The sequence below is a fragment of the Coffea eugenioides genome, unplaced genomic scaffold (genome assembly GCF_003713205.1).
Source record: "Coffea eugenioides isolate CCC68of unplaced genomic scaffold, Ceug_1.0 ScVebR1_1188;HRSCAF=2002, whole genome shotgun sequence".
NCBI classification, from domain to species: Eukaryota; Viridiplantae; Streptophyta; class Magnoliopsida; order Gentianales; family Rubiaceae; genus Coffea; species Coffea eugenioides.
The window spans coordinates 52,295-62,481 of record NW_020861572.1 but is presented as its reverse complement, the minus strand read 5'-3'; the positions used below and the strand labels follow the sequence as shown (position 1 = coordinate 62,481).

At 39.7% G+C, this 10,187-nt stretch overlaps 1 long non-coding RNA gene across 1 annotated transcript; it reads left to right on the top strand.

The window, feature by feature from the left end:
* Window positions 1-4,532: 4,532 nt before the first annotated feature.
* On the top strand, window positions 4,533-6,698 carry LOC113755094. The gene is made up of 3 exons (XR_003465568.1): window positions 4,533-4,701; window positions 5,766-5,829; window positions 6,663-6,698. It is a non-coding gene; the product is annotated as an uncharacterized LOC113755094 (long non-coding RNA).
* Window positions 6,699-10,187: the final 3,489 nt, after the last annotated feature.

Here is a 10,187-nt window from a genome sequence, read left to right as displayed (position 1 = left end):
CTAAGTCCAAATTATGAGTTGGATAATTTCTCTTGTAAGATTTTACTTTCTAGAGGCATATGCAATCACCTTATCCTGTAATAATAATACACATTCTAAACCATCCTTTGAAGCATCACAAAACTACCTCCTCCGCTCGGTAAGGTTACACACGTGCATCGGTTAAACACTTTTTCACTTTTGAAATTCTTTCTCACATTTAGAATCCCAAATAATTTACCAAATCTTGTAACCTTAGAAAAGTCCTTGATAAGTCAAAGGTAATACTCAGCTAACTCTAAGAACTCCAAATTTCGGTAGAATTTTCTGGTCGTTTCCTCTTAAAAACAGCTTCCACTTTAGCCGAGTTCATAGCAATTCCTTCCTTAGATATTGTATAATCTAGAAAGGCTATTTCTTCCAACCGAACTCACATTTGTTGAACTTAACAAAAGTTGGCACTCTCTTGGGGTTTGTAAAACTATCATCAGGTGTCTTTCATGACCTCCTCAAACCTTAGAGTATACCAATATACCATCAATAAATATCACCACCAATGGATCCAAATACGGCTTAAAATTTCAATGCATTAAGTTCATAATTACTGCTAATGCCTTAGTCAACCCGAAGGGCATGACTATGAATTCGAAGTACCATATCTTAAACTGAAAACGGTCTTAAGTATATCAGTTTCTAGGATCCTCAACTGGTAATAGTTCTACTTTAAATCCAACTTGGATAGTACCACGGCTCCTTACAGTTGATCGAATTCTTATCCATGTAAGGTAAAAGGGGTATTTGTTCTTAATGGTCCTATTGTTCAAGTTTCGATAGTCTATGTATAATCTCAAACTTCCATTCCAGATATGATATCCGGTCCCTTAATCATTAGGCTCATTAAATCTATCAAATATTTCCTTTCACCAACTCAAATCTCATAATTAATATAGCAAGTTGGCAATCAAGCATTGGATCCCAACTTCAACCCTAAGTTCTTGATTTTTTTTTTGGTCCCGATCCCTGGTTACCTCTAAGACCTCGGGGTTATCTATATTCTCAAGTATGATCTCGATCACCTCTACTACCGTTCTTGTCTTATTATAAATCTAAAAGTGTGGGACAAGGTTTAAATATACATGTAAGTCATAAAATCAATTAAAAGCGAAGTAAATTTTCACATGTTATAAAAGATCATATAGTTACATCAAGTTGGAATAGGTTTATCAAATTATTTCAAAAGGAGAAGGGAAACAACAAGGTCATAACAGAACGTGTCGAGTTGCCAAGATACCAAACAACAAAAGGATTTTCCCTTTTTACAAAAGTTTGCCACTTCTAAAGTGCCAGTCTAGAGTAGGTAAACTACAACTCCTATTCCTCGAGTGGGGTCAATTCCATCTCCGCTCGTATTACTTCCATTACTCGGATCTCTCTCACAACCACTAGCATTAATCACCCCTTCTGGTCCTTGATTGCTTTGCAGTGGATCTAGCAGGCTACCGAGTATTTCCTCTTTTTAGGGTTACTAGGGCAACTTGAAATCTGATGTTCGGCACTGTCACAATACAAGCACTTTCCCGATTTCTTCCAACATTCATTCTCCATGTTGTTGGGCTTACTACAATATTCACAAGTCACACGAGAAGTCATGGCGTGACCAGCTTGAGAATTCCCTTGGTATTTCTTCTCCAGTTCCACGTTCTTGCGGAGCAACTCAATTTTTTCTGCATATTCTTATTTCCATCGACCTTCCCAGTAGTCAACCAATTTCTTTTGAAATTCAACCTCATTTCGAAGAATGTCCATTTCCTTATGCATTTCTTCCAAATTTGTCATCTTACTAGTTGACTTAAGTTGAATGCTAGTCTGCCAGGCAATTCAAAGGATCAAAATGAGTAACTATTCATAATGGAAGCTCGATCCATATTACTCTTTCATTCTTTTGCTTATAGGTTACCCCAAAATATAGTTCTTAACTATTTTCTTCTTAACATAGACGGCTCTTGCCCTCACAAGATTACTATCATCCCTTATAAACATAACAAAATACTGAGGTTTTATTCCTTAATATAAAAGTTTCATACCCTAATTCATTTTCCAATACTTACTTACAAAATTGCCCGAGAAGAAATCCTAATATCTTGCTCTCATTAGTGCATCATTTTATCCCTCAAACCAATTTTACTATTTCGAGGTTAGACTCTCCATGAAACTTAGATAGGCGAACTTCAAGAATCGTTCTATCCTCACACCTCTCTTGGTTCCTAGGTTGGTTGATTGGTTTAGGGCTTTAGTGCTCAGCTAATCGTTCTAAGATATCAGTCATCCTATTAATGGCAGTAGCCACTTGGTTACCCTCTACATTCTTTTGTCCTTGTGTCAGCCCAGTTGCCGATCCCTGGTTATTCCTATGAGATTGGGTTTGTCTAGTCCCTCGCCCACGACCTCGACCACCGCTTCGTCCATCCATAATCCTAGTTATGCCTAGCGCAGGAAACAAAAGTAATTACGCAAGGAAATGCTTAAAATAAGAGTCAATCATGAAAACATTGAGAAATAATGATAATTAACATATATTTACACTTCAAGATCCATACAATTAGCAAACCATGGGGTATTACAAAAAATAGAGCACATAGGTGCCATAAAAATACTTTTAGTCACGTATGACTAAAGTAAAGTCAAGTGTTTCAAAAGTAGGTCACACAGTCAAACGAAATACAATGGTCTTGACACTAGCATCACCCCAGCTATTTCTAACCACTAAAGTCAAAAGTCTGTCACTCTAGGTTTAGTTCATTATAAAGCTATCAGGTGGAACCTCCTCCTCAGGGCCCTCCTCCTCAGGAGTGCTCTTAGGAGTCGGACTCTGTACAGTATCCATCACCTCATCAATCAGTATAGAGGTGTTGGCTAGAATCCCGGAAGCCCGATCCCGGACCTCCTCGAATATCCTAGTGAGTCGAGTTCTAATGATAGCAGCTCGAGTAGGGACCGACCAATGTCAAGTGAAGAGCTAGTGGTTCCGCGAGGTCCAATTACAAGGAGTCGGGCTAAGAAACTTCAAGAGGCTATGCAAGCCCTAGTTCGTCAAGTCCAAGTGCAAGATGGAGGGTCAAGTGAAGCTCAAGGGCTCATAGCTGATGATCTTAAACTTTGCACACTTGTTCAAGTGATTGAAGTCGAAAATAAAGAAGCTTAGTTCTATTTAAGGTTGTTGTTAACTCGGCCAATCATTGGTTCCATTATGGCCGAATGGTTTTGTTATATTTTCCTAATTTATTTAAGGTAGTTTAGAGTCTTCAATTCAGGCAGCTTAAGCTTTAGGGTTTCTTTGTAAAGGCTATAAATAGCCCTTCTTCTCAAAGAGAACGGGGACGATCAGAATTTTATTCTCTCTTTTTTCACTTGTGTGATAACAACTCTCTTTCTAAGAGATTCTTCTTTGAATACTTGAGAATTTACTTGAGTATTCATTGGACTTATCAATCAAGAATCACACTTGATTGTGGCGTCTTCTACCTTGTTCCTAGGTTCACTTATTCAAACTCTTGTGGGTTGCGATTAAATTCAAGGTTCGTGAGCTGTTCGTCTAGTGGAGTCAAGGAATTCCACCCTTAACTTGATTTCAGCGTCTAGATCCGTAACTAATGGGATACGAGTTTAGGCCTTCTAGGTGGGTTTGTATCAGTTGGTACCAGAGCTAGTTGGCGTATCAAGTATATCCGGTCGAGTCGTGTAAGTTTTCTTTTCGTGTCGTTCCAAATCTGTCCGTCCTTTGTTGTGTCTCCCAAATATCCATTGTGTCTTGTCTTTCTGTCTTACCCGTGTCGCATATTGTCATTAGGTAATTGTGCAAATCTAGTTGCTTGTGTGAGAACCTTCACTTTAAAAGTCAATTTTTCTAAACTACATGCCTTACTCTAAGAATAAAACCACGGATTATAAGCCCTAGCATTGTATCCCCAATGTGTTATCGTATACACTAAGAAATTAAAACATTTTTCTTGAGTTAGTTGTAAATATTTCACCACTTATAATATATTAAAACAATTTCCATGCATTACATTTCATATCCTTACTTTTAGCTAAAACAATTTTGTTGAGTTAGTTTCTTTTTCCACCACTTACATTGTACCAAGTGCCTTACCCTAGGATTTAAATTACTTATTCTATGCCCTTACAATATATTTTCTATATGTTATAGTAATTTCCATGTATAACATTCCATTTCATTGTAATTGAAGAAAAATATTTTCTTGAGTTTGTTTAAATTAATGCACCACTTGAAATTGACCAAGTGTTCTTTTCTTAAGTAGTAGAGATTTTTGTGTGAGATTAGAGTTGTTAAACAATTATGGATACATTTGGAAAGTTAAGAGAACCATTAGTCAAAGATTAAGAAAGTCTAGGTTACTAATGGAGCCATGTGGCAAAACCCTAGCCATGGGTTTGTTTGACTAAGGAATTAGAAAACAATTTAAAGACTAAACTTGGTTCCTTTTTAACCCTTGTTGGCCGAATTTCTTAGCACAAAAAGGGGGAAGAGAGAGAGCTCCATATACTTACCTTGAACCCTAGAAAAAAAAAACCAAGAACAAAAATCCAAAGAAGAAAGATCTAGAGTTTGTGAGAAAATTTCCTTCAATCTTTGAGGTTGTTTCAAGCCTAAAGCTTCTATTGTGGTGGTTTGTTTGGTGACCAAAGCAACTTGTAAGTAAGGTATGTAATCTTTAAAATTTGGGTTTATGATGTTATATCATCTACTTGAGGTTGAAATGGTGAAAAACAACTTGTTATGGTTGAATTTGGGGTTAGTTTCTTGAGTTAATCAAGTAATGGTTAGGTTTACTAATATGCATACCAAGTGTTTGATGAAATGTCTAACCCTTATTCATGTGTGTTTATGAAGTATTGATATGTTTTAAACCCCTATTTAGTTGGATCTAATACTTGTTATGTGCAAGGAATGAAAATAACAAGAAGAGTAGAAGTTAGAAATTTTTAAAGTGTGCTGACCGAAACTTTTTAAGCTTGCTGCCCGGTTTTTCCTTGATATTTTCATGCACATTTTGGCTACAAATGTGAGTATTATATGTTGGGTTATGTGTGTGGAGGTTGTCTACAAAAAAATTAGCCAATTTGGTTGAATAAATTTTGAGTTATAAACAAAGGAGGAAAACTGGACTAGGTCCAGAAATTTTCTGTCCAGCAATCTTGTTAAGGTCATAACGTGTTACTCACTGATCGGAATTGAGTGCCATTTGTGGCAATTGAAAGTAGACTCTTAGAGCTTTAAAACGGTACAAAGCTCATTTTCTGGTTCATCCCGAGCGATCCGTGGCGAGTCTGGAAAGTTGGCTGTCCGGGCGGTACTGTTCATCCGAGACAGTCCAGAAAGTTCATTTGGTTTCTTAATTTTGAGCCACTTATGTTGGGATTTTGGAAATGGTTTCTTCTAGACAAATTTAGCCTTATGAACCTAGTTTCCAATGCAACTGACGGAACCTAATTCTGACTTTCCCACAATGAGCAATGACCGTTTTCCCGAGGCTGGCCGGGCGAGACAGTTTAACCCGTAATGAAGCCTTTGAGCTTTAGTGAAACTTTTCTTTTGCCAAACTTTCATGTACATACTAGACTTGTTTTCCATGAACTTTCACCGTGGTTTAGACCCTATTTGCATGCCGGATTAAGTAGCTTAAGCTACTCACTTGGCCTCTTAATGAACCTATACTTTAGTAGGGAACGAATCCAATTATTAATGTTTTCACTCGTTGACCTAGGTTTGGGCAACGACGGTGATCGTAACTGAGACGTTTGACGTCGATTATTACTTTTGCTTGACAGGTGAGTGTTCCACTACCTGCTACTTGTTATGTGAAATATTTGTGTACTTGAAAGTATTGAATTGTTATTGTTTGAGCCAAACACTGTTTTAATTAAAATTGAGGCGAGTGTGTACTTTATCGCACTCGACCTTCCTTATTTTTTTTCTTTTCACTGAGGCTCTACTTACTGAATGAATTAACATGAAATGAGATATTGCTATACATGACTGTGCTTAAGTTGCGTGGATGACATTCCACCAACTACTGTTACTGTTTGGGTACCCAACCTCATAGGTGAGTCGGTTGTATCGAGCCAGCAAGGGCTTGGTCGAGAAGGCCGATAAACCTTGAGGACTGTTTACTGTTCACTGGAAATTGAATCTTGCTTGGAGGTCCCTGGTGAAGCATAGCCGTTGTGCTTGCTTGTTGTGTTGTCCAGCACCACCAGTGATAAAATCCTCGGCTTGATACTGTTTCATTGGAATCCTTGAGCATTGGAAACTCGGATTCCTGGTATACTCGAGTATTACCAAACTACTGTTTATGGAGTGCGGGCCCGGTGGGGGGGGTTGTTTGGTGGACGGAGACTGGTGAAAGTGGTGTTCTACGGACCTATATACTGTTACAAGTGTTGACGGAGTGTCAACAGGAGGCAATTATGATCAAGCTCAAGTGGACCTTTGGCTTTTGAAAGCCACCTGTATCCTTGAATTGAACTGTGATTAAACTGTTATTTTACCGTACGGTGTTTAGTTGGCTATTTTGTGATTTTATGTGGCTATGTGTTTACTTGTTTTACCTGGAACCTCACTGGGCTTTAGCTCACCCCATTCCCTTTGTTTTCCTTAACAGATCGGGAAGGGATTTGATCGAGGGCTTTCTTAGCTTTATTTTGCCGTTCTTGCATTTTGAGGTTGTAACTTTCGTTTAAGCTGACTTGTAAGCTTAAATTCTTAAGGATGATTTATATTATGTAATTTTAAGTGAAGCGAGGTAAGTTGGCATGCGATGATATATGTACTAAGCTGAATTGTTGGATTAGTGATTATGTTTGAGTTAGGGTTTCAATCCCCTGCATTGTCAAATGTTACATTCGTTTCATTGATGATATTAGTACTTTGAACGATTGAGTTCTGGCGAGAACCGGGCAGGCAGTCCGCTGATACCCTTGCCCTAGGGAGAGGTGGGGCTGTCACAGCTTGTTTATTCGTGAGTAGCCGTATAGAGTCAAAAAAAAAAGGATGGGCTGAATCTGTTTCGGCAATTACCTTTGTTTCTTGAAAATCACTTAGCGGCTGAATCTGTTTGGTATACTTAGTGGTGGTCTTGATTGGTACAAGTACTCACCCACTTTGCTCATGGATTCTTGAAACCTTGACTGACCACCGCTTGGACCAAGTCTTGTTGTGCGGCTGCCTTACTATCTTGGCCACAAGACTGTCTTGCAAAGGTCATCAACGGCTGCCTAACCATCCTTGTTTTTGACACCTTTGATCCGAATTGCCAAAAGAGAACAAGAATTCTTGAAACAGGTCCTTGAAACCTGATCAGCGACTGACTTGTGTGCATGTACTGAGTTTGAAATCTTGTTCTTGAGTATTGATCCGAAGTGAAAAAAAAAAAAAAACAATCTGGTGGCGTGAAAAGAAAAAAGTGGGAAGAAGCAAGAAAGTCGGAATACATAGCAGCCCAAGACATATTTCTTTCAAATTGAATTCGGAACTCCCTAGCTTCCAAATTCTGACTGCACTCAAATTCCCTTGGGAACTCCGTTTGGAACTTCTTGGTTTCTACAATCTAACAGCCAGCCCACCGGCCAATATTCCACAATCGATCAAGACAGCTCTAGGAAACTTCCCAAATGCACAAACCAAAGCTGCCAATTCCCAAACCCGTTACTATATCACCCCTTGTGCTGACCAGAAACCGACATTAATACTCAATTTGTGCCAGTAACCTTATGATGTTTTCAAGTGTCTAAGTATGCCCTAGTTTCAGCTGTGAGTCGGTTACATTAGTCCAGTACAATCCGAATCCATCAAGTCCCAAAATTCGGAAAACCTTGTCCTTAGTCATTGTCGGTTCCTTGTGTGTCAATCACCCGCAGTTCTTTTCAATTGCATTTTGTCCATGTCTTCCTTCAATTGCTTAAATTGCACTCTATCCATGTCTTCTCAATTCCTTTCTTGTACAAAAAAAAAAAAAATCAAATCACCAAGTGAACCACTCCTCTACACCACATTCTTGTGGGACCATTGGCGGTAAGTCCTTGAACTTGTTGAGGAATTTATGATTTCTTCAAGGAAGCAAATCAAGGGTTTAGAGAGTTGCTCGGCGAGCTCATTAGAGTGATTTAGACATTCGAGTGAAACACGAGAGTGAGTGAAACACGTGAGGGAGCGCGTGAGGTACTTTACTTGTTTACTACTAACCATTTTGCAGGAACACCATGGCTCAAGAAGAGGAATTAACCATTGCTCAATTAGCCTTTCAAATGAAGGCTATGTTTGGAGACCAAGAGCAGAAATTGCGCCGAACCATTGAGGAAATACATGAGCGCATAGATAACATGGAGGGATCGAAAAGTGTATTCAATACAACTCGAGCAAGACATCAAGTGGTTGAGTCCAATGGTTCTAACGGTGAGATTGATTTTGGGGAAGAAAGGGGCGGCCGAGGCTATGAACACCCTCCAAGAAGAAACCAAACTGAATTGGTACGTGAGGATGACATCCCTAAAGGAGTTAAATTAACCATTCCTTCTTTTCAGGGCAAGGCAGACCCTGACGCATACCTAGAATGGGAGAGTCGAATAGAGAAGCTCTTTGATTGCCACCACTACACGGAGAACCAAAAGGTGAAGCTAGCAGTCCTAGAGTTCACCAACTATGCCTCCACTTGGTGGGATCAACTCCGCATGAGGCAAAGAAGGAATGAAGGGCCCGTGATCGCTACTTGGAATGAACTCAAAAGGGTCATGCGACAAAGGTTCATACCTAGCTACTACCATAGAGATTTGCACCACAAACTGCAAACTCTAACTCAAGGTAGCATGTCGGTTGAAGAGTACTATAAGGAGATGGAGATGGCCATGATCAAAGCTGATGTACGTGAAGACCCCGAGGCTACTATGGCTTGATTCGTGCGAGGGTTGAAGCCCGAAATTGCTGATATTGTGGAGCTTCAACACTACCTTGAAATTCATGAGTTATTGGACAAAGCAATCAAGGTGGAAAGGAGGTTCAAGAGGAGGGGTAACAATCGACCAAACACTAACCTCCAAGGCGAAGGTTGGCGAAATCAACCACCAAAGAAAGAGGAGAGAGGATCTGAACCTTCCAATTGGAACAAGCCAGCCGTGGCTTCACATGGTCTCTCCAAGCCCGGTGCAAATCCCTCAAGGCCGAATGGAGCTCCTTCAAGATCAAATGCAAGAGGCAATCCAAACCCTAACCCAGATGTTTCCAAAGCTAGGAACCGAGATGTGAGGTGTTTCAAATGTCAAGGATTCGGCCATATTGCATCACAATGTCCAAATCAACGAGTGATGCTTGTAAAAAAATGGAGAAGTTGTGACCGATGACGAAGAGGATGATTGCGAGGGAATGCCACCTCTTATGAGAGAAGAAGAGGATGAAGAGGAGATCATTGAACAACCAACTCTTGATAGACTCGGTCATATATTAGTTGCTCGAAGGGCATTGTCTACTCAAGCTAGTGTAGATGAACTTCAAAGAGAAAACATCTTTTACACTAGATGTTACATCCAAGAGAAGGTTCATAGTTTGGTGATTGACCCTGGAAGTTGTATAAATGTGGCAAGTGCTCTCATGGTGACAAAGCTGAATTTGCCAACTACCAACCATCCCCATCCATACAAGCTTCAATGGCTCAACAATAGTGGAGAGGTACGTGTACTTAAACAAGTACTAGTTCCTTTTCGCATTGGTAGATTTGTAGATGAAGTTTTATGTGATGTAGTGTCTATGCAAGCTGTGCATATTATCCTTGGACGTCCTTGGCAGTTTGATAGGAGGGTTAGTTGGGATGGTGTTACCAATCGTTATTCCTTCTCTCATTGTAACAAAAGGTGATACTTGTACCTCTTACACCCCAACAAGTGCATGAGGATCAAGCTAGCCTTCAAAGGGAGTTTGAACTAGATAATGAGAAAAAGAAAGAACAAAAGAGCAGTGATTTGGATACCACCCGAGAGGTAAAAAGAAAGGGTAAAACTGAATCCAACTCTCTGAAAGGGGCTGAAGGTAATTCGGTCAAGGAAGGGAACAACAGAGTGTTACTTGCTAAGGCTAAACATGTGCGCAAAGCCTTATTGTCTAATCAACCAGTTTTCCTTCTTATGTGTAAGGTTGTGCT